Consider the following 25,159-nt stretch of genomic DNA (forward strand, 5'->3'; position numbering starts at 1 on the left):
TCTAAGGCTACGGCTTCACGGGCGAGAAATTGACGCTAGCAGTAGCCGTAAAACGAACTTAAGGATCCACGACACGGAATAAGAATAGCCGAACTGAACCGACTACGCACAAGTCCTGTAGTCGGTACAGGACTTGTGCGTAGTCGGTTCAGTTCGGCTATTCCTATTCCGTGCCGTGGAACCTTAAGTTCGTTTTACGGCTACTGCTAGCGTCAATTTCTCGCCCGTGGAGCCGTAGCCTAAGTGCCACCAAAGTGGTTAAAAACATTGAATAACAACAGGCTTATTTTGTATTTATTGCTATATTGCAGAAAAAGTAATACGTTAAGACATTTTTGACCAGTCGTATATCATACAAAATTCAATTATCTTTATTTTATTTCTCTACGACTTTGTTCCAAAACGAATCGTTTTAAAGTTATAAGCAAAGAAAGCAGAAAAAAATCGACGTTTTTCGAAATTTTTAAATATTTTAATTTTTTTATTAATATTTGAGAAGAAGCATAAGTCAATTATTATTACTGAAGGTGTCACCTAACTTTATCTGCAAAAATCCGAATGCCACCTCTCACATCCAAAAATAGACGTTTTTTCACATATCCTTACTGGTCTATTAAGTTATTAAGAAAGATTACAGCCTACAGTCATAACTAAAAAGATGATCTCTTCTTCTTCTTCCTCTTTATAAGCAATTCTGCTTGTTCATTGGCGGATTGATACCTGTGTGGAAGGTTGTCACTCCATTTTTTGCGCGGTCGGCCGATACTTCTTCTACCAATTGGTGATTTATCTCGTGCTATTTTGACCACACGTGTCTCCCCCATTCTGGTTATGTGGTTATTCCATTCTTTTTTTTCTATTTAGTGTCCATTAGTTTATACATTGTATGTTACATTGTCTTCTAATGTCTCCACTCCTCTTTCGATCTCTCAGCGTTTCCTGTAATTCTTCTCAGTACTCTCATCTCTGCCGTTTCCAGTAGTCTTTCTGTTGTGGCTGTATCGGGTCTTGTTTCTGATGCATATGCCACTATTGGCCGTACACTGGCTTTATAAATTCTTGACTTCATCTCAGTGTTAATATGTCGGTTTCGCCATATAGTGTTATTAAGGCATCCTGCTAGTCTATTTGCTTTTTGTACTTGATTTTTCATTTTTTTGTCCAGGTCTTTGTAACTTTAGAGCGTAATTCCAATGTATTTTACTTCCATTAATTGTTCAATACTGATACCATCAATTTCTATTTTGCATCTGATTGGTTCTTTGCTGATTACTATTGTTTTAGTTTTCTCAGATGAAAGTAAATACATGATGATGGTGCTAAATTCCACCATATGGTGACCTCGACCCAAAGAATGTAAAGAAAAATATTGCTAACTACACACCAAGAAAGGCTCGTAGCGTTCTAAAATTCTGGTCAGAACTTGAGCACATACATGTCAGTGAACATTTTCGTTCGGATCGATTAGTAATTGTAATTATTTACAGTATACTTATCGCAACTAGTGTATTTTTACTTTATCGTACTACATACGCAGTATGAGTATAATAGATAAAGTTATAGGATCGTGCAAAAAATTTTTTTTAGATTTCACTTTTTTTCGACGTTTTGAGTCCCCCTGAGTCTAAAAAGCAAATAAAAAAAACATGTCGGAAGTATGTACGTATGTACGTACGTATGTCGCCACCGCCCAGCAAAAACTACTGGACCGATTTCGATGAAATTCGGTATGAGTAAGTTTAAGAGAATTTTGTCGAGAAACTAAGCTTTTGAAAAAAACCTCTCAAAGGGGGGCCGAAATAGGGGGGTTATTTGGGGCCCATTTTTGCAAATTTTGACCGAAACGAATGAAATTTAACTTAAAGTTAGCTCATCGATAGGTAAATAGAAATACGGAATTTGAAATTTCCAAATCCAAAATGGCGGCCAGCATGGCCGACCGCCCACCCGATACATTTCCCTACCAATCTAAAAACTTGTTTAAGATAAATTTAATTTGAAAAAACATTTATATAGCCTAAAGATGGGGCTATAACAAGAATATTATCGTTTCTCAGAAAAAGTTATGGGTTGCCTATATTTAAGGGGTCAAAATTTGACATAAATTTGAACTAGATTTTCTCAAAAATGACTCCAAGGAATTTGTTTATTTTTTGATATATTTTTGATATCCTATCGGTAAATTGAACAACATTAGTCAGATTTCTTAACTCCTCATAGGAGGGGAGTTATGAATTTTTAATAAAAAAATATTCGAGTGCCCGTAACTACTTCTGTAATAGAAACTAAAATTTTAAATTTGGCAGACATATATAGTACTTTGTCATCTATTAGCACAATAAATTTTACCCGCAATATGGCTTCCGGTTTAACCGGAAATGAAAAAAAGATCTTAATTTTTTACATACGCCCTGTATATTTTTACACATTTTGAAAGAATGTAAAATTATCTTTCCAATGACATAAAACTCGTTGCTGTAACTCAAAAACTCGAAAAGTTACAGAAAATTGAAATTTTGCTAGAATCTTGTGTGTGTCCCCTCTCACGCGATCATAGCAGAGCATTATTATAGGGCAGTCAATGAGGGTATTTGGCTCCGAATTCCATCCTACTACATCGATGTACTTGATATTTTCACAGTAAGTAGGGAATAGCTCAAGAAACAAAATCTACCCTATATACTATGGCGCTTTTATCTTGGGGCAATTCCCACCCCTTCAAGGAGGTGGAAAATTTATTGGTCAAAATAAGCATGGACGTGGCTAGAGAACCTATTTTTAAGCAAAAACTGATCTATACTTTTTTTTGAGAACTCAATACTTTTTGAGTTATGCGTAGTTGAAAATTGGCTATTTTCATTTAAAAATGACACGTTTTCGGACGGTTTTTTGTGAATACCTTAAAAACTATGCATCAAACTAAAAACACTACATAAAAATGTTTTTAATTATAAATAACAAAGAGATTCGTTCCTTCGTAAATTTTTCTCTATCTCTATATACATAATTCACAAGTGGGCGTTTTTGTAGCTCCGGAAGTACGAGGTGGGGAGATTTGTGCTCTTTGGGTTAAGCTTTTTGAATTTTTCGATGATTTTTGGTGGGGATTTGGATTCGGTCAGGGTCGTGCTTTCGGATTTTTTAAGGGGTACGAGTTTTGATTAGGGGTTGGGGGTGAGATTGTCTAAGGCGAAAAAATTTCATTGGGTCTTAAAGCCAAGGGTTGGGAATAAGTGTCACTTTTGACCCGGTGACGCTAGCTCGAACAGGGGCGTCACACAAAATTATCAAACTTGCGGGTTGGAGAAAAAAAGGGTAAAAAAGTTGAAAAAAAAATTCAGATGGACGTAAATCGGGTGTTTTGGACCGGGGAGGTTTGTGTGTTTGGACTTAAGCTTTCTAAATTTTTTGCGATTTTTTGGTGGAATGTTTATCCCTCCCAGAGGCGTACTTTCTTTTTTTCTAAGGGGAGCGAGTTTTTTATAGGGGTGCGGGGTGGGTTGGTAGTATGTGATATAATTTTAGTGCGTTTTGACGCTAAGCGTTAGGAATAAATGTGATTTTCGACTGGTGCCGCTAGATCGAACAGTGGCGGCACAAAAAATTCGTAAAAGGGAAATTTTGATGAAATGGCCAAAAATCACGATGTCGTCCCTCGTGTGCCCAGAGTTTTCAAGCTTTTGTAAGATTTCCACCATAGCCCAAATATTTCACAGTTCCCATACTTACGAAAACTTCTATTTTTTTTTCCCACCCCTACGGTAAGGGTGGGGGTGGCTACCAAAGGGGGGTCATTTTTTTGACTTCACGCCCCAGTAGCGCCCTTATGGCAAAACGCATTGAGTCGCGCGAGGCATCAAAATTTGCCCATCAACGAGGCGAAAAACGTGTGTTCTTCGAAATTTTCGATTTTTGACAGGAAATGTCAAAAAAAATTGGAAATTAAAAAAAATAAAAAAAAACAGAAAAAATGACATAGCTCCGCTCCTATGGCTTCGATTTTGGCCAAACTTTTATTGTTGTAAATGGTTTGATGTGGTGGATTCGAAAAATCAAGTTTCAATCAGTGGCGCATCCATGGGGAGAAAGAAGGCGGGGAAATGGCGATATTTTCAACAAAAATGCAAAATGAGATTGGTGCTTTTGGACTTAAGCAAATTGAATTTTTTGCGAATTTTTCGTGTCGATTTTAACTCGGTCAGTGGCGTGGTTGCGGATTTTTTAGGGGTGCGAATTTTGCATAGGCGTGAAATTTAGAAAAAAAATCACAAAATGAGATTTGTGCTTTTGGACAAGCTTTTTGAATTTTTTGCGAATTTTTCGTGCTCGTTAAAACCCTGTCAGTGGCGTCGTTTCGGATTTTTTTAGGGGAGCTTCTTTTGTTTAGGTGTGTTAGTAGCAATATGAGGTATGTGCTCCTGAACTTAAGCTTTTTGAATTTTTTGAGAATTTTTCATGTCAATTTTAACTCTGTCAGTGGCGTGGTTACGGATTTTTTTAGGGGTGCGAGTTTTGCATAGGATTGAGATTAAAACAAAATAAAAAATGGTATTTGTGCTTGTGGAAAAGCTTTTTGATTTTTTTGCGAATTTTTCGTGCCCGGTTTAACCCTGTCAGTGGCGTCGTTTCGGATTTTTTAAGGGGTGCGAGTTTTGTATTGGTGTGTAAGTAGCAATATGAGGTTTGTGCTTCTGGACTTAGGCTTTTAAAATTCTTCGAGAATTTTTTGTGCCGATTTTAGCCATGTCATGGGCGTACTTTCGTTTTTTTAAGGGGTGCGGGGTTTTGAATAGATATGGGGATGCTAATATGAGGTTTGTGCTTTTGGACTTAAACTTTTTCAATTTTTTTGCGAATTTTTCGTGCCCGTTTTAACCCTGCCAGTGACGTCGTTTCAGATTTTTTAAGGGGCGCGGGTTTTGTATAGGCGTGTAAGTGGCAATATGAGGTCGGTGCTTCTGGACTTAGGCTTTTAAAAATTTTTGAGAATTTTTTATGCCGATTTTAGCCCTTTCATTGGCGTACTTTCGTATTTTTCAAGGGGTGCGAGTTTTGAATAGGTGTGGGATGGTAATATGAGGTTTGTACTTGTGGGCTTAGGCTTTTTGAATTTTTTGCGAATTTTTTGTGTCGATTTTAACCTTGACAGTGGCGTGGTATCGGATTTTTTAAGGGGTGCGAGTTATGGATACGCCTGGGAGGGCAATATGAGGTTTGCACTTTTGGACTTAATCTTTATGAATTTTTGCGGTTTAATTTTGCTGATCTCGACCCTGTCAGTGGCGTATTTTCGTATTTTTAAGGGGAGCGAGTTTGGTATAGGCGTGGGAGGGCAATATGAGGTTGAAGTTTTTTGAATTTTTTGCGATTTGTTTTTGCCGATTTCGACTGTGTCAGTGGCGTACTTTCGTATTTGTTTAAAGGTACGAGTTTTTACTGAAAACGTGAGAATTTTGATCTCAAAAATAAGGTTTTCGAGTAGTAAATAGAAGTACTGTTTTAAACTCACTAAAATAGTATAAGCGATATATTATTCGACGTGACTTAAAAAATCATTTCTGGTTAAAAAGTTTTAAACAAAAGTGCCGTAGTATGGTATCGTATAGTATATTGGAGTATAGTATATACTAATTCAAATTGGGGCGATTTTGTAGCTCTGGAAGTACGATTTGGGGAGATTTGTGCTTTTCAAGTTAAGCTTTTTGAATTCTTTGATGATTTTTGGTGGGGATTTCGAATCGGCCAGGGGCGTGCTTTCGGATTTTTTAAGGGGTACGAGTTTTGATTAGGGGTGTGGGGAGCGATTGCCGAAGGCGAAAAAATTTCATTGGGTTTTAAAGCCGAGGGTTAGGAATAAGTGGCACTTTTGTCCGGGGTGCGCTAGCTCGACCAGGGGCGTCGCAAAAAGTTTGCAAACTTGCGGGTTGCAGAAAAAAATTGAAAAAAAATTGATGGACGTGAATCGGGTGCTTTTGACCGGGGAGGTTTGTGCGTTTGTACTTAAGCTTTCTAATTTTTTTTAGATTTTGTTGTGCAGAGGTTATCCCTCCCAGGGGCGTACTTTCTTTTTTTAAGGGGAGCGAGTTTTTCATAGGGGTGAGGAGCGGGTTGGTCGAACGCGAATAACGCGGTGGAGGTGGGTTGGTCGTATTTGATATAATTTTAGCGCGTTTTGACGCTAAGCGTTAGGAGTAAATGTGATTTTCGACTGGTGCCGCTAGATCGAACAGGGGCGGCACAAAAAATTCGTAAAGGGGAAATTTTGATGAAATGGCCAAAAATGACGATGTCGTCCCTCGTGTGCCCAGAGTTTTGAAACTTTTGTAAGATTTCCACCAAAGCCCAAAGATTTCACAGGTTCCATACTTACGAAAACTTCTATTTTTTTCCAACCCCTGCAGTAAGGGTGGGGGTGGCTACCAAAGTGGTGTCAACTTTTTGACTTCACGTCCCAGTAGCGCCCTTAAGGCGAAACGTATCGAATTGCGCGAGGTATTGAAATTTGCGCATCGATGAGACGAAAAATATACGTTTTTTAAAATCTTCAATTTTTGGTGGGAAATATCAAAAAAAATTTAAAATATAAATAAAAAAAATGACATAGCTCCGCCCCTATGGCTTCGATTTTGCTCAATTTTTTATTATTGTAAATGGTTTGACAGAGCGGATTCGAAAAAACAAGTTTCAATCAGTGGCGCATCCATGGGGAGAAGAAAGGGGGGAAATGGCGATATTTTCAAAAAAACCGCAAAATGAGATTGGTGCTTTTGGACTTAAGGTGATTGAATTTTTTGCGAATGTTTCGTGTCGATTTTAACTCGGTCAGTGGCGTGGTTGTGGTTTTTTAGAGGTGGGAATTTCACATAGGCGTGAAATTTAGAAAAAAAAACACAAAATGAGATTTGTGCTTTCGGACAAGCTTTTTGAATTTTTTGCGAATTTTTCGTGCCGGTTTAAACTCTATCAGTGGCGTCGTTTCGGATTTTTTTAGGAGAGCTACTTTTGTATAGGTATGTAAGTAGCAATATGAGGTATGTGCTTCTAAACTTAAGCTTTTTGAATTTTTTTAAAATTTTTTCTCTGTCAGTGGCGTAGTTACGGATTTTTTATAGGTGCGAGTTTTGCATAGACGTGAGATTAAAAACAAAATAAAAAATGGTGTTTGTGCTTGTGGAAAAGATTTTTGATTTTTTGCGAATTTTTCGTGCCCGGTTTAACCCTGTCAGTGGCGTCGTTTCGGATTTTTAAGGGGTGCGAGTTTTGTATAGATGTGTAAGTAGCAATATGAGGTTTGTGCTTCTGGACTTAGGCTTTTAAAATTATTCGAAAATTTTTTGTGCCGATTTTAGCCATGTTATGGGCGTACTATCGTTTTTTTAAGGGGTGCGTAGTTTTGAATATATATGGGGATGGTAATATGAGATTTGTGCTTTTGGACTTAAACTTTTTCAATGTTTTGCGAATTTCTCGTGACCGTTTTAACCCTGTCAGTGACGTCGTTTCGAATTTTTTAAGGAGCGCGGGTTTTGTATAGGTGTGTAAGTAGCAATGTGAGGTCGGTGCTTCTCGACTTAGGCTTTTAAAATTTTTTGAGAATTTTTTATGCCAATTTTAGCCCTTTCATGGGCGTACTTTCGTATTTTTTAAGGGGTGCGAGTTTTGGATAGGTGTGGGGATGGCAATATGAGGTTGGTACTTTTGGCCTTAGGCTTTTTGAACTTTATGTGAATTTTTTGTGTCGATTTTAATCCTGACAGTGGCGTGGTTTCGGATTTTTTAAGGGGTGCGTGTTATGGATACGCGTGGGAGGGCAATATGAGGTTTGCCCTTTTGGACTTAATCTTTATGAATTTTTTGCGATTTGATTTTGCCGATTTCGACCCTGTCAGTGGCGTATTTTCAGGTTTGAGCTTTTTGAATTTTTTGCGATTTGTTTTTGCGGATTTTCGACTGTCAGTGGCGTACTTTCGTATTTTTTAAGGGCTGCGAGTTTTGGATACGCATGGGAGGGCAAAATGAGGTTTGCAATTTTGGACTTAATCTTTATGGATTTTTTGCGATTCGATTTTGCCGATTTCGACCCTGTCAGTGGCGTAGTTGCGTATTTTTAAGGGGTGCGAGTTTTGTATATGCATGGGAGATTAATATAAGGTTTGTGGTGCTTGTGAGCTTTTTGAATTTTTTGCGATTTGTTTTTACCGATTACGACTCTTGTCAGTGGCGTACCTTCGTATTTGTTAAGAGGTGCGAGTTTGTACGGAAAACGTGAGAATTTTGACCTCCAAAATAAGGTTTTTGAGTAGTAAATGGAAGTACCGTTTTGAATTCACTGAAATAGCATAAGCGATATATTATTCGATGTGTCTTAGCAAATCATTTCTGGTTAAAAACTTCTAATCATAAGTGCCGTATTATAGTATAGTATATTAGTATTAGAGTATAGTACATTATAAAATTATACTATTTTATGGATTTAGTACGGCCTAACTAGTCTATTTATAATACAAAAAGGATATGGTAGGTAAAAATAGTTTGTTTTTTGGTGCATGCTTAAAGTGCTCATGCTTTTGTAGTGTTTGAAAAGGCCTTTAAAACGAGCACCGTTAAATATCGGTTACATTCAAACTAAGCGAGATATGGTGCAAAAAAATATATGGCTAATGTACTTTAAGGAAAAATGAGAAGTACATACGTTTAACCCCTCATTCACCAGAATTTAAATGAATTGTTTTTCTTTTGCAATACCTCTTAATATAGTGTTATTTCTACTTTCAAAAAGTTGGACGGGTGAAAAAAATAAGATCAAATTATAGAGCGCATTTTTAAATTTTCTTAAAATTGTTCCTTTTGCTCCATGCAATTCGAAAATAAAAATGTTCTATCCCCGAGAAGTGGTGAGAACCGCCCCCATGATAAAAGCGCCATAGTATATAGGATAGACTTTGAATTAGGAGATTGGGCTTTGGGCTACTCCCAAAATTTCATTACAATCCATGCAGTAAAATGCAAATATTGTAAACTATTAATTTCTCAGAAAAATGGACTAATTTGAAATGAAAGTATGACTAATATTCTATTGATTTATGCAATAATCTATAGTGTGTCCCCGAACATTTTCTCAAATGCGGGAATTAATGATGCGTAGAACCATAAAATATTTTCAAGTATACAAGGTGTTTCTAGAATATCAAAATAACGAGTAACTTTGTTATTTTTATAGAATGCCAGTATCTAGTACGATAACGATAATAGATCGGTACGATAAAGTTCTCGGGCGGCCCTTCCGTCCAGCGTTTTTAAAATAAAAACGAAAATAAAAAAAGTAGTCAAATGTCTTAAATAAAATCCTCAAATAAAATCGTCACAGGGAAGGTACCACAAAGGTATTGTCAATATCTTTTTAAATTAAGTTATAAGAAGAATTAGTTTAAACTAAAAAGTTGGCTAACCCTAAGTTGGCTGTATACCATATATATGTAGTTAAAAAACTCTAACATGAAGTAGAAACCACTTCTATGAAATAGGTATATGTATTTACTAATAATTTTAAAAATCCCAATCGATTGAATAAAATATGTCCAATTCAGAACGTTTTCGGACCTATCAGTCCATCATCAGTGAATTCAAATACTTGCTAAATAGCCCCAGAACCAAACAATGGTTGTAAATATAATTCAATCTACATTATTTTGAAGTAAAATTGAAAAGGCTAAACGCCGATGTTGAAAGATAAAACCTCCGGGAACATGGTGAAACCCTATCATCACCCTTAAGTTTCGTGATAGGGTTTCACCATGTTCCCGGAGGTTTTATCTTATCCCTTGTTTTATATATTGTAAAAGTCAGAGATTATGGATGTTACCTACCAGAAAATAGTTTCACGAAAAGTTTTAGATTTAAATTATTATTTATTTTTAATAAATTTTGCATCTGGAATTTTCATCTTTTCTATCTTTTTTTATTGGTTAGTTCATGTCTTTTCTTTGTCCTTTGATCATTCTCCATATTTCTCTTTATGTTCCGTTCCTTTGTGACCGTTTTGTTCACGGTCTTTGGATAATCGGAATAGCTGGTAGGCACTCCGTATTCTTCTCCAATCGCGAGTGTTTGTGAGCCATAACATCACTTCCTTCCAAATCCTCAGCTGCCCTCGATATTACCTTTCATCATAAGCTGATGAATTATCTACCGGTCGTCTCTAAGAGCATATCCTAGGTATGAAATTTTTCTTATTTTAATAGTTTTCAATAACTCACCAACGGCATTTGCTATATTTTTTGCCCTACTCTCAATTTAATTATTTTCTCAATAACAGAAATTTGATATTTAAAATAAGTATTTTATTTGAATTTTAAAATATTTTTTTCTATTATTTTTTGGGGTTGGGTACAGGACACTAAAACTGGTTAGCCTCTATTTGGTATCTCGGTACGGCACTGCTACTTGCCTTTTCATCGTCTACCATTCGTTTTGGGTCAACAATCGCATAAAAACCGCTCAAAAAAATCGTGTATCACACACTCATAATTGAAGATGTTTGAAAAATGTTAAGTGTCACAATTGCTTTAAAAAACCTCACCTGTTCACCGGGTCCACGATCTTTTTCTCACCGAACGACTTACATGGGACATAACATAACCGGCTACCTATTTTGAAACTTACAACATTACATTATATTCTTAGAAATAATAAACTAGGAATGTTAATTTTACTAAATAAAAGAAATGTTTTAACTTTCATAAATGTTTTTCGACGGTTGTTAAAACGGGAACAAAATATAAAATGGTCCGGAGTGCAGAGTATCCGCTAAGAATTTGATTAAAAAACTGCCACTTCTCGGTATGATTTTATGCAGATATAAAGCACTAATATGTCTCCTTCATATCAGTTTAAAATATGTTTGGTGTATTTACAATGTTTATTATGTAGTCGTAAACGACTACTTGAGAAACGATCATGACAATATTTATTCGGTTTTCATTCAACATTTCGATATTATGACATTTATTTTATTTATTTAGCGTGTGGCTACCTCACAGTTGAGTTTTGTGTATTCGCGGTGTGCAAGTACTTGGAAAGGGAAACGAGAAACGACCGTGCGCGAGTCGCGGAGAAATATTGCAACTATCTTAAATAATTCATATTGTCAATTGAAATTGTCAAATTGACGTATATTTCATACCTTCTGTCATTGACTCAGAAAAATTATATATTGCTCCACAATATTGATATGATATGCAATTATTATATAAAGGTAAATTTAATTAATTGTATTTTGCTTGCAGTACTGCATTTTAATAACGGATTTTATTTACTACATACAATTGTTTACGTTTGCTAAACATAACCTGCATCTTATTTTTTTCTTCTTATTATTTTTTTGGACTATGGTCTTGACAATTATCCAGCAACCAGGACTAATATAATTGGCCAATATAATTAAAAGTGCGAATAAAAGTACAGAGCGTAGAAATAGAGGTCGCTTTGCCGAACTTGCACGGTCCCAATTAGGACAATACATTTAGTCCGTTCTTTAACGGTAAAATATTGCAAAATCTCTAAATTTTAAAGAACCGCTTGGATTGACATGAAATTTGGCATACACATAGCTAACAAATCAAAGAAAAAAAGTGATATTGTGCCGATATGTGATTTTGCCCTGGGGGTGGTTTTCACCCCCTCTTGGGGGTGAGAAAATATTCGTCCAAAGAAAGTCAGGAAATAGATAAACTGGCTAATTTTAAGTAACTTTTGTTCTATAGAGTTTTTTCACTAAGTCAATACTTTTCGAGTTATTTGGCAGTGAATATGTTCATTTTTTTCAACAAAATAACCACGCTTTTAGACGGTTTTTCGCAAATAACTCAAATAGTAAGTATTTTGTCGAAAAAACATTCGTAGCAAAAATATAGCGTGTAAAATTTTTTAAAAAATGGTGTATATATCACGTCTCTACACCTACTAGAAGCAGAGTTATAGCTAATGAAAAATAGGTTCATATTCGTCAAATTCCAAATGGAATACTTTAACGTGATATAACCAAAAATGAAGCACATTTCGGGGAAAACTCATTACAACTTATTTAAAGTGTTTAAAAAAAGCTTCATTTTTGTTTTATAAAAAAATTTCTAGCATCAAAATTAAACAAGTTACGCTCAAAATAAAGTTAGTCCCTTTTGGTTTTGGTAAAAAAATCGAGAAAATCACCCCCTAATTAGTGTCTTAAATGAACTTAATCATTACGACTTCACAAGTTTCTTGACTCGTGTATATGTTGTTTATATGATATGTAAGTTTCATCGGTTCAAAGTCCTTATTATTGAAAGGGCTGTAGTTAAAAGGGGTTGAACGAGTCACTGATCACGAAGGTATGCAAATTTAGAAACACCAAATCTTAATCAATTTTTGTCTAACAAAAAAACAAAAGAATACATGATATTCAGAAAAACAAATCTGACTTTTTTTTGTTTTTCGAGATTTTTGGTATCTCTAACAATTTTTAAGTTATTTTGAAAAAAAGCATATTTTTCAAAATTTAAATTTTTAAAAATTTTACTTTGAAACCAAATTTTTTCAAAAATAAGCACTTTGAATCGATGAAACTTACAGATAATATAAACTCAACATAAGTAAAATAATTTGTGGAGCGGTAACGATTAATTTCATTTAAGTTGCTAATTAGGGGGTGGTCTTCCCGATTTTTTTTTGCAAAAACAAAAGGGACCAACTTTATTTTGAGCGTAACTTGCTTAAATTTAATGCTAGAAACTTTTTGTAAAAACAGAAATAAAGCTTTTTTTAAACACTTTAAAAAAGTTATAATGGGTTTTCCCCAAAAAGTGCTTAATTTTTTGGATATTTCACGTCGAAATATTCTATTTGAAATTTGGTGAATATGAATGTATTTTTCATTGGCTATAACTCTGGTTCTACGAGATCCAGAGACCTAACGAGAACACCATTTTTTTACTTTTTTATAAGCTATATTTTTGCTAAGAACGTTTTTTTCGACAAAATACTTACTTTTTGAGTTATTTGCGAAAAACCGTCTAAAAATGTGGTTATTTTGTTGAAAAATGAACATATTCACTCGCAACTCGAAAAGTGTTGACTTGGCGAAAAAGCTCTATAGAACAAAAGTTACTTAAAATTAGTCAGTTTACCCATTTTCGGACTTATTTTGGACATATATTTTTTCACCCCCAAGAGGGGGTGAAAGTCCCCCCAGGGCAAAAGCACACATCGGCACAATATCACTTTTTTTCTTTGACATTATAGCTGTGTGTATGCCAAATTTCATGTCAATCCAAGCGGTTCTTTAAAATTTAGAGCAAAAACCGTGAAAGAATGGACTAATTACAATTTTTACAAACAAGAATTTAGTTGTAAATTGGAGCTGGAGGGTCAGATAATAGAACAAATGATGTGGAGTTTAAATATCTAGGCATCACACTATTTAGCCACGGAAAGCTCGAAACAGAAGTGGAAGATCAAGTGAATAGAGCAAACAGGTTGCCGCAGGTTGCCTGAATGACACAATATGGAGAAATAAAAATATCGGAAAAGAAATGAAAGGCATAATTTACAAACAAAACAGTCATCAGACCAATAATGGCATACGTGGCAGAAACACCACCCGACACAGAGAAGACAAAAAGATTGCTCGAAACAGCGGAGATGAAAACCCTTCGAAAAATCGATGGTAGGACTCTATGGGACAGAGCTAGAAGTACTGATATACGACGGAGATGCAAGGTGGACTACATTAATAACTGGGTAAGAAACAGAAGAATAGAATGGAATGACTACATAAGCCGAATGCCAACAAATAGAGTAGTAAGGACGGCGAGAGACGGTTCCCCAATAGGAAGAAGATCAGAGGGAAGACCACGAAAACGATGGAACGACAACTCACTAGAGACACATTGAAGGAACAGACAGAGTCATGTCCATACAAAAGAAGAAGAAGAATTTAGTTGACAAATTTTCAATTAAATCCTTGATCGTAACCTCTCAACTAAGCCACGGTTTGTTCTTATTCTGTTCAGTGTGGTCCAGATTCGTCTTTATTGATGCCTACTTATCTCTGCTGGTGATACCAATGTGGGAGCGGAGCACAGCAGGCGTGTGAGAGGGATATGCGTCCCAGAACTTATAGCCAGAACATTGGCATGGTCTTGATTGTGTCTGATATTATACGCAAAACCTGTAGTATAGTATAGTTAGTGTGACCAACTAGCCCGAAAAATCCGGGACATGGCCCGAATTACGACGTCGTGTCCCGGCGTCCCGGACAAGGCTTCCGGGCCATCCGAATTTTCAACGTTTTGGTAAAATTCTATTTTGAATACGTTATTCTTCTAAGAATTCACATCAAGTTGAATTGGTGGGACGAAAAAAAGTGGATAATTTCTAGAGTGTAATACTAATATCACATCCAAAACGAGTGCATTTTATATCGTGATATTATAGTTCTACGAAAACCAAAACGGTGGACTTTTTTCGTTTCTTCTTCTTCAGTGCCTTATCCGGTCCGGATGTTGGCGATCATCAAGGCTATCATTGTTTTGTTGACTGCTCTGCGAAACAGCTCCGCGGAGGTTATCCCAAACCATTGTCGGAGGTTTTTCAACCACGAGATACGACGGCGTCCCGGTCCTCTCCTGCCAAATACTTTGCCCTGTATGACGAGTTGAAGAACTCGATATTTTTCTTCGTTCCGCATCACGTGGCCAAGGTACTCAAGCTTACGTTGTTTTACTAAATTAAGCACTTCTTTTTCTTTTGTCATGCGCAGTAGGACCTCAATGTGGTGACATGGTCCACATAAGATATTTTTAGTATCCTCCTGTAGATCCACATCTCGAAGGCTTCAATCTGCTCCAGCAAGTGGCTTGCGTCCGTGTCCACGCTTCAACTCCATACAGTAGCACTGGAAGAACGTAGCACCTCACTATCCGCATCTTGGTTCCCAAACTGAGATCACTGCAGCACAGCAAGGATCTCAGCTTGATAAATGTAGACCGTGTTTTTTCGTTTCTGTATTTTAATTACCGTCTTCTGAAAAAAATGGCCCGATTTTCATTGAAAAGTCCCGGATTTCAGGTATTTTTTTCAGCCGTGTCCCGGATTCGACTGAATTGAAGTTGGTCACACTAAGTATAGTTGATCCAAAAGATGGCATAACCCAGACATCCAAAGTGAAAGTTATCCTTCAACACCAAATTGTTCTATATGGTCCACACAATGTCCAGAAAAAAGTCACACCATTTTAAGCGTCGGGTTTGGGGGGAGAGGGGGGAGAAATCGGTAAATTCGTAGGTTTTTAAGTTTTTCGCCAATATTTCTTAAACTATGCGGTTTAGCATGAACAACCCTCTATACAAAATTGTTCTACATTAAATTTAAAATAAAAAAGGCCCTATGCATAATCTTTCTAAAATGAATGGTTCCAAAGTTACGGAGGTAGTATAATATAACTGGTCCAAAAAAAGGCCTAACCCAAACATCCAAAGTAAAAGTTTTCCTCCACCAAAATGTTCTATATGGTCCACATATTGTTCAGTAAAAAGTTACACCATTTTGAGCGTCCGGTTTGGGAGGGAGATAGGAGAGAAGCCGGTAAATTAGTAGTTTTTTTACGTTTTTCGTCAATATTTCTAAAACTATGCTTTAGCGTAAACAATGTTATATACAAAAATGTTCTACATAAAATTTAAAACAAAAAATGTTCTATACATAATTGTTATAAAATCAACGGTTCCAGAGTTACGGAGGGTGAAAAGTCGAGGTTTTCGATACTTCTTATATATTTTGGGCAATATTTAGGATATAACTATACCAAAAACCCAGACATCCAAAGTGAAAGTTATCCTCCAACACCAAATTGTTCTACATGGTCCACATAATGTTCAGAAAAAAGTCACACCATTTTGAGCGTCGGGTTTGGGGGGCGAGGGGGGAGAAATCGGTAAATATAAAAAGTATCGAAAACCTCCACTTTTCACTTTCCGTAACTATAGAACCGTTGATTTTATAACAATTATGTATAGAACCGTTTTTGTTTTGAATTTTATGTAGAACATTTTTCTACAGAACATTCCTTACGCTAAAGCATAGTTTTAGAAATATTGACGAAAAACCTAAAAAAACTACTAATTTACCGACTTCTCCCCCATCTCCCCCCCAAACCTGACGCTCAAAATAGTGTAACTTTTTACTGAACAATATGTGGACCATATAGAACAATTTGGTGTTGAAGAAAAACTTTTACTTTGGATGTCTGGGTTAGGCCTTTTTTTGGACCAATTATACTATACTACCTCCGTAACTTTGGAACCGTTCATTTTAGAAGGGTTATGCATAGGGCCTTTTTTATTTCAAATTTAATGTAGAACAATTTTGTGTAGAAGGTTGTTCATGCTAAACTGCTTAGTTTTAGAAATATTGACGAAAAACGTAAAAAACTACGAATTTGCAGATTTCTCCCCCCTCTCCCCCCCAAACCCGACGCTCAACTCATGGTGTGACTTTTTTCTGAACATTATGTGGACCATATAGAACAATTTGGTGTTGGAGGATAACTTTCACTTTGGATGTCTGGGTTTGGGTCTAACTATACCATACTACTGGTGTAATTGGGCGTCAACACGTTTGTTGTGCGACCTGTTGAGCCACACCGGTCCACAGTACCCCGTAACGGGATACACGAGTCCAATTAGATCAACTATCGATTGGGACCGTTATCAGAGAGAAGGTAAAGTAAAAAAAACGAAAGGAAACGCTGAACGGAAGAGGAACGTTTAATAAGACTGTGAAATACTGAAAAGTCTTCTAACAACAACGAAAGCAATTATTGATATAGCATCGACAAAGCTGAAAACAAATTTAACCGACCGCGACTCAAAGCATTTAATTCACCCATCATTACAGAAGATGACCAGTGGAATGAGCAAAACATGGCAAAGCAGCTGAATTCGTAAACTAAAAGATGTTTTCTGTATAAAATGTAAATTTCTGAACTAATCTTACCAAACAGAAGTGATTTATAAGAAGACAAAGCCAAAGAAGTCATTTGGCAGAAGAAGAAAAAAGACTATAATAAATTGTAAATAGTATTTGAAATGTACCTATTATAGTCTAAGATACGATATAAGGTAGATCTGCATTGATCTGTTTAATGGAAAATTTTTTGCTCAATTAGAAATCCAATGAAATCAATTAATTTGTGGTCATCTGATTGAATACAACCAATAAAACCAACATTATACTGAAAACAGATCCCATGGGCTGTTTTCACTCAATCATGTAGCTATGGATACCTACATTTCGTTTCATTTCGATTTTGACATTTCAAATATTCAATATTTCAAAATGTCACGATTTGGTTGCAATACTGATGAGAATATTAATGAAACTAACATGTCTGGATCTTCACTAAATTTTTCTAATTGTTCCTTTGTTAATTGCACATTTAAATAAATTGTTTCTGCTCTGAATTTTTTTTCATAACCAGCAAAAAATTTTCTATCCGAATAACCCTCGAACATTGATAAATGCTCAAAAATTTTTTAACAACTTTCTCAAGCTTGTTGCTTACAGGCAACAGACCTCCGCATACGGCGTCGGTCTGTTTCCAAGCAACAAGCTTTCGAAATCTGTTATAAAATTTTTTCGAACAATTATCAATGTCCTTGGGTTATTACTACTGAAAATTTTTTGCTCAATTAGAAATCCAATGAAATCAATTAATTTGTGGTCATCTGATTGAATACAACCAATAAAACCAACATTATACTGAAAACAGATCCCATGGGCTGTTTTCACTCAATCATGTAGCTATGGATACCTACATTTCGTTTCATTTCGATTTTGACATTTCAAATATTCAATATTTCAAAATGTCACGATTTGGTTGCAATACTGATGAGAATATTAATGAAACTAACATGTCTGGATCTTCACTAAATTTTTCTAATTGTTCCTTTGTTAATTGCACATTTAAATAAATTGTTTCTGCTCTGAATTTTTTTTCATAACCAGCAAAAAATTTTCTATCCGAATAACCCTCGAACATTGATAAATGCTCAAAAATTTTTTAACAACTTTCTCAAGCTTGTTGCTTACAGGCAACAGACCTCCGCATACGGCGTCGGTCTGTTTCCAAGCAACAAGCTTTCGAAATCTGTTATAAAATTTTTTCGAACAATTATCAATGTCCTTGGGTTATTACTACTGAAAATTTTTTGCTCAATTAGAAATCCAATGAAATCAATTAATTTGTGGTCATCTGATTGAATACAACCAATAAAACCAACATTATACTGAAAACAGATCCCATGGGCTGTTTTCACTCAATCATGTAGCTATGGATACCTACATTTCGTTTCATTTCGATTTTGACATTTCAAATATTCAATATTTCAAAATGTCACGATTTGGTTGCAATACTGATGAGAATATTAATGAAACTAACATGTCTGGATCTTCACTAAATTTTTCTAATTGTTCCTTTGTTAATTGCACATTTAAATAAATTGTTTCTGCTCTGAATTTTTTTTCATAACCAGCAAAAAATTTTCTATCCGAATAACCCTCGAACATTGATAAATGCTCAAAAATTTTTTAACAACTTTCTCAAGCTTGTTGCTTACAGGCAACAGACCTCCGCATACGGCGTCGGTCTGTTTCCAAGCAACAAGCTTTCGAAATCTGTTATAAAATTTTTTCAAACAATTATCAATGTCCTTGGGTTATTACTACTGAAAATTTTTTGCTCAATTAGAAATCCAATGAAATCAATTAATTTGTGGTCATCTGATTGAATACAACCAATAAAACCAACATTATACTGAAAACAGATCCCATGGGCTGTTTTCACTCAATCATGTAGCTATGGATACCTACATTTCGTTTCATTTCGATTTTGACATTTCAAATATTCAATATTTCAAAATGTCATGATTTGGTTGTAATACTGATGAGAATATTAATGAAATTATCGAATCAAATATACCAAAGTATACTGTTTACAGTAAAAAAGTATGGAAAGCGTTTATGGACTTTTGCAATGATAGAAAATATGAATTAGATGGAAATCGGACGGTGGAAGAATTGGCGTCGATTTTAAAGGATTGGGCTGTGAACATGAGAAGAAAAGATGTACAGAGTTTAAAGAAGCTACTGTCAAAACCATGTGGAACCTAACAAGTAAGCTTTTACAAGAAAAGTATTATAAGGAAATGAAAGTTATTATTGACCCATTCAAAAGATGTCTGGATCTTCATTAAATTTTTCTAATTGTTCCTTTGTTAATTGCACATTTAAATAAATTTTTTCTGCTCTGTATTTTTTTTTTTCATAACCAGCAAAAAATTTTCTATCCGAATAACCCTCGAACATTGATAAATGCTCAAAAATTTTTTAACAACTTTCTCAAGCTTGTTGCTTACAGGCAACAGACCTCCGCCTACGGCGTCGGTCTGTTTCCAAGCAACAAGCTTTCGAAATCTGTTATAAAATTTTTTCGAACAATTATCAATGTCCTTGGGTTATTACTACTGATAACAACTATTGGATATGTCATTTGGTATGTTAACATTTTAAAAAACTAAGGGTGCCGATCTGATTGTGTTCTGACCATAGTTAATTAATAATTAAAAAATTACTTTTATCTACTCTATGTCATATTATGTACATATAAGCTAAACATATTATGTACATATAAGTTTTTAGTTTGTGAAAACTGTCATTATAGATAGCAGTGCGTGAAGTGTTTAAAGTGTGCGTGAAGTAACAATGTATTTTAAATGGGACTTACTTTTTCGCACTGTTTTTGACAGACTTTCATATAATCAAATATCCTTAACTTTCGCGTTGTCATGGTGATGACATAATGAGCAATAAATTACGACAAAAGTTTTGACAGTTTTGTGGTTTGAAAGAAGTTATAATTTTTAAATGTCAAAGTTCTAAAAACTGTAGAATAGAAATAAATGCCAGTGACGAAGAGTTACAGTTTTTTATTTGTTTCTCGTAGATAAAATATTGTATGAAACTGTGCGTGAAGTACTTTTTGCGAACTTAGGCGATGTATAGCACTCGCTCATGCTCTAAACATCGCGTGCGTTCGGAGAAAGCATACTTCACGAACTGTTTCATAAATAACTATTTTTATAAATCCAAAAAAAATTCGGACAGGGTAGATAATATTATTTTAGATTTTTTGGATTATTAGAAACAAAGACGGTCTTTTGTAATTTTTCTTTTAAATTGATCGTTTTCGAGATATGAACAATTTAAAAATGAAAAAAGGACGAAAGATGACGATTTTCAAGGCTCAAAAACATAAGTAAAAAATATCAGTTTTGAAATTACGAAGCGCCTAAATTCAAATTCAAAGCACTATTTTTGACTTATGTATTTTATTTTAAAACATTGTTTTTAGTTGTTAATGCAACCCGATCGCCCGTCTTCCTCATTAACAATTAAAAAAGTATATTTTAGGTAAAACATGGCAAAAATTATTGTCACGACCTGATAGAAGGTTTAAACTTGAATTTAGGTACTTACTTGATGATTACAAAAATAATATTTTTTACTTGGGTTTATCAGCCTTGAAAATAATATTTTTTTTAATTTTAAATTGTTTATAACTCGAAAACGATCAACGAGAAACATTACAAAAGACCCTTTTTGATTAGAACCGTCCAAAAAATCTGAAATAATATCTTCCCGGGTCGAAGTTTTTTTAATTTATACAAAAAAGTCATTTTTTAATTATTAATTAATTATAGTTAGGACAAAATTAGACGGGTACCCCTTGTTTTTTTATAATTATTGTTAACAGACTAAATTACATATGAAATAATTTTTCTCCATTAAACAGATTGGCGCAGATCGACCTTCTATCTGAATTACTTCTATCTAGATATCGGATCCTCTACTATAATAAACTTTTTTATTTTTTTATACAGCTTGTTCAACGATAGGATCTTGCAAGGATCTGTTGTTATTCTGAGGCTGCGGACGCATAGCAAGGCCTTCTATATTGAAGAAAGTTGCTCTTACCATTTCTATCTCTATTCTTATTTTTAGGTCTCGGTCTAGGTTATCGATCTAGGTATGTTATCCGGTAGCCCAAGTATTTGAATTTTGTCACTTGTTGCTTGCCATAGATAATTTGTTTTTTGGGTTTTTAGCCTATGACCGTGATCTTGGTTCTAGTCGTTGCCTTCTCTAATTAGTTTGTTTGGTAGAAGTTGGAGGTCGTCTGCGTCAGCTTCTAACACAGCTACGTCGCGGTCATCATTGCATACGGGTTTACCATTTACTTTTATGTTTAGTTTGCATAATCTAATTTTCATTGAAAGATTCCTAATACTCACATCATTTTAGGCTATCAAAATTCCCACAATCATATACGGGAATTACCGAAAACCAATGCTAGAGGTAAGATAGTGGAAAGTATTATGGCTTTTTAAAATATAAACTTGTGTGACGCTATTTCTAGGCCGCTCACGACCTGGCCTATTTCCTTCCGAACCTTCTCGAACCCGCCAGAGAACACCATTCCTTTCCACGGAGTCGGTATTTACCAGGGATACCGAAGTATAATATAAGAACGAGAAATTCGTTTAGCAGGCCAGTCAGTTATCGACGCATAATATTTATATTTCGAATTAAAATGTATTAGTTATTGGAATTATTATGTTTTAGTTAGTAAAATAATAAATTTGAGATTGTAAATAAATTAGATGTGTTAGTTTGAGTTATTTGTAAGTAGTATTAAATAAATTAAATAAGTGTTGTAAAATAAAATAATATAAAGTAAGTCTTCCTTTATTTATAAAAAAAAAATTAGTGCCTAAAAACATAAATAATAAAATGGTAAAGTCAATCGAGTAAAAATACTACACTTGCTAAACAGCGATAGGTCTACTAAATTCAATATTCAAACAGATTGTCTTCTTCTTCTTGATGTGCCTATTCGTGACGAATGTTGGCGATCATCATGGCAATCTTTATCTTATCTACAGCAGAGCGGAAAAGCTGCGCATATGTTGTGTTGAACCAGGTTCTGAGGTTCTTCAACCAGGATGTTCTTCTTCTTTCTGGACCTCGCTTTCCAAATACTTTTTCTTGCAGAATGGCATGTATAAGGGTATCTCTGGGTTTATTGCGCATAATGTGTCCGAAGTATTAGAACTTGAGATTTGATGGTGGTCAGTACCTCTCGGTTCTTCTTAATTCTTCTGAGGACCTCCTCTTTTGTGTCTCGGTCAGTCCACGGGATTTTAAGTATTCTAGCATATCTCTCTCTCTCTCTCTCTTCAATCCTGACCCCCCCGGAGGGAGTGTAGTGGTCGACGTGATGTCGTGTATTGTCCGTCTCCAAAGATCTCTGTCTCTGGTCATTTCTTTTAATTCATGCATAGGTCTTTTGCATATTCCTGTAATCTGATCGATCCATCTTGTTGGGGATCTTCCTCGTGATCTTCGGCCTTCCACCTTTCCTTGTATAATGAGTCTTTTCATGTTTTCTGTGTTGGCTCTCATAACATGTCCAAAGTATTTTAATTGTTGGAGATGGACTTTACTGGAGAGCCGTTATCTAACTTTTAGCTCTCTTAAAATCGAATTATTTGTTCTATGGTCGGTTCAAGGAATTCGTAGCATTCGTCTCCAACAGAACATTTCAGTGGCGTCTATCTTTCTTCTTTCCGAATTTCTCAGGATCCAAGATTCACATCCGTAAGTCAGTATTGGGAATATTAAGCAGTTGATCAACCTCATCTTTAACGCTCTTGAAATTTGACAGTCCTTCCATATTGTGGTCATTTTTGCTGTGGCGACTTTTGCTAGATCACATCTACGTTTTATTTCCTCCTGTAGTGACCCTGTGTTTGTGATTAATGATCCCAGATATAAGTATGAGTTCACAACCTCAAACCGATCAATTGTGGTTATATGTGGATGATTGTTATGTAGTCTATCCACTATCATGATCTTTGTCTTTGCTATGTTTAATTGCAGACCAAATATTTGACTTTCGTTTTCAACCAGTCGTATAAGATCAATCAGCTCTGCTTGACTATTTGCAAGAAGGGCTGTGTCATCTGCGAAACGTAGGTTGTTTATTTTATGACCATTTATTGAGATGCCTTTTTCCCATCCTTCAAGTGCTCTTCTCATAATATGCTCTCCATATATATTGAATAATTGTGGCGATAGTATACATCCCTGTCTGACACCCCGTTCTGGATGAAATTCGCTTGAAAGTGTGTCAAGCACTTTAACTGATCCAGTAGTGTGTTCGTATAGTTCAGTTATAAGCGAAATAAGGTGTTGGGGTACGCCCACTTCTTTTAGTATTTGCCATAAGTGTCTCCACTTGACCCTGTCGAACGCCTTACGATAATCTATAAAGCATATGTACAGTGGATTATTGAATTCCCTAGATTTTTCGATTATCTGTCTTATATTTAACAGGTGTTCTCTAGTACCCCTACCTTTGGTAAATCCAGTTTGCTCTTGTGGAATTTCTCTTTGAAGGAATGTTTTTAGTCTCTCGTTGATTATATGTAGCATTATTTTACTGGCATGTGATATAAGAGAAATAGTTCTATAATTGTCGCATTTATGGAAGCTGCCTTTTTTATGAATTGTGGTTATTGTAGATTTTGTCCAGTCTTCAGGCCATTGTTTTGAATGCCATATTTGGTTACAGAGTAGATGAAGTAGTTTTACGCCAGTTTCTTCTGTGGCTTTGAGCATTTCTGTTGTTATCATATCTGGACCTGGTGCTTTATTATATTTGAGCTTACTGATCGCGAGTCTTACTTCATTTTCAAGTATATCAGGTTCTTCTTCCACCTTGTCAGAGATTTGGTTAACAGGTTCTTGGCGTTGAGCATCTTTATATAAGTCCCTGCAATACGATCTCCATGTCTCTGCTATATCTCCTCTGTTTGTTCTCAGAGTTCCAGTGTTGTCTTCAATGGCCCAAGTTCTGGCTTTAAAGTCTCTTGTTAAGTAGCGTATTTTTCTAAATAGATCTCTCGGCTGATTATTCTGATCATGTCTCTCAATTTCTTTGCATATACCCTGGTAGTATTGGTTTTTGTCTGTCTTGCATCTTCGTTTTATTTCTCTATTGAGGTTTCTTAAACTAGCTTTTTCCCTTTCAATATGCACGCCACTTTGACAAAGATTTCTTCTATTCTCAATTATTTGAAAGGTTTCATCTGTTATCCAGTGTTTCCGTTTCACAGGATTATTTATCTTTGGATGATCAATTGGTGTTGTTACACAATGTTTAAAAGTCTCCCATATTTCTTGTGATGTTCCGTTACGAATAGAGAGCATTATTTTCTGTACTTCCTGGAGAAGGTCGTCCTTTCTGAGTTCTATCCTATTTGTCTCTTTTCGTTTGTTGGGCGCTTTAAGTTTAAGCTTTACTTTAGCTACGAGTACAGTATGATCGGATCCGTATATGGCCCCTGGATATGATCTGACTGTTTGAATTGACGATCTCCAGCGAATATTGGTAAGGATGTAATCTATTTGATTTCTATACCTATCTCCAGGACTTTTCCAAGTATAAAGTCGACGTACATGGTGTTTAAATCGAGTATTCATGATAGAATAATTGTTTGTGATAGCAAACTCGATTAAACGGTCACCTCTTTCGTTTCTCTGGCCTATACCGAACTTCCCCATTATGTCGTCATTCTGTGTAGTGTTGCCAACTTTTGCATTGAAGTCGCCACATATTAAAGTAAGCTCTTTATTTGGTATGTTGGCGATTGTCATTTCCAGTTTTTCGTAGAACTCCTCGATCTTTATGTCATCTGATGTGCTGGTTGGCGCATAAACTTGTATGATATTAAGTTTATGTGGTTTGCCTTCCAGTTTAAGGAGAACTATCCTATCATTCACAGCTTTAAATTCGACGACAGACTTTTGTAATCTTGGTGAGATCAGAATGGCAACACCTGTATAGTTCTGGGTCTCAGCACCAGAGAAGTAAATATAATTGCCATTATGTGTTCTGAAATGGCCCTCTCCTAACCAATGAGTTTCAGCTAGTCCAGAGATTTCTATATTGTATCTTGCTAGCTCGTTTTAAATAATTGCTAGCTTACCTGTGATCGTCTTT

The sequence above is a fragment of the Diabrotica virgifera genome, chromosome 4 (assembly GCF_917563875.1).
Source record: "Diabrotica virgifera virgifera chromosome 4, PGI_DIABVI_V3a".
NCBI lineage: Eukaryota > Metazoa > Arthropoda > Insecta > Coleoptera > Chrysomelidae > Diabrotica > Diabrotica virgifera.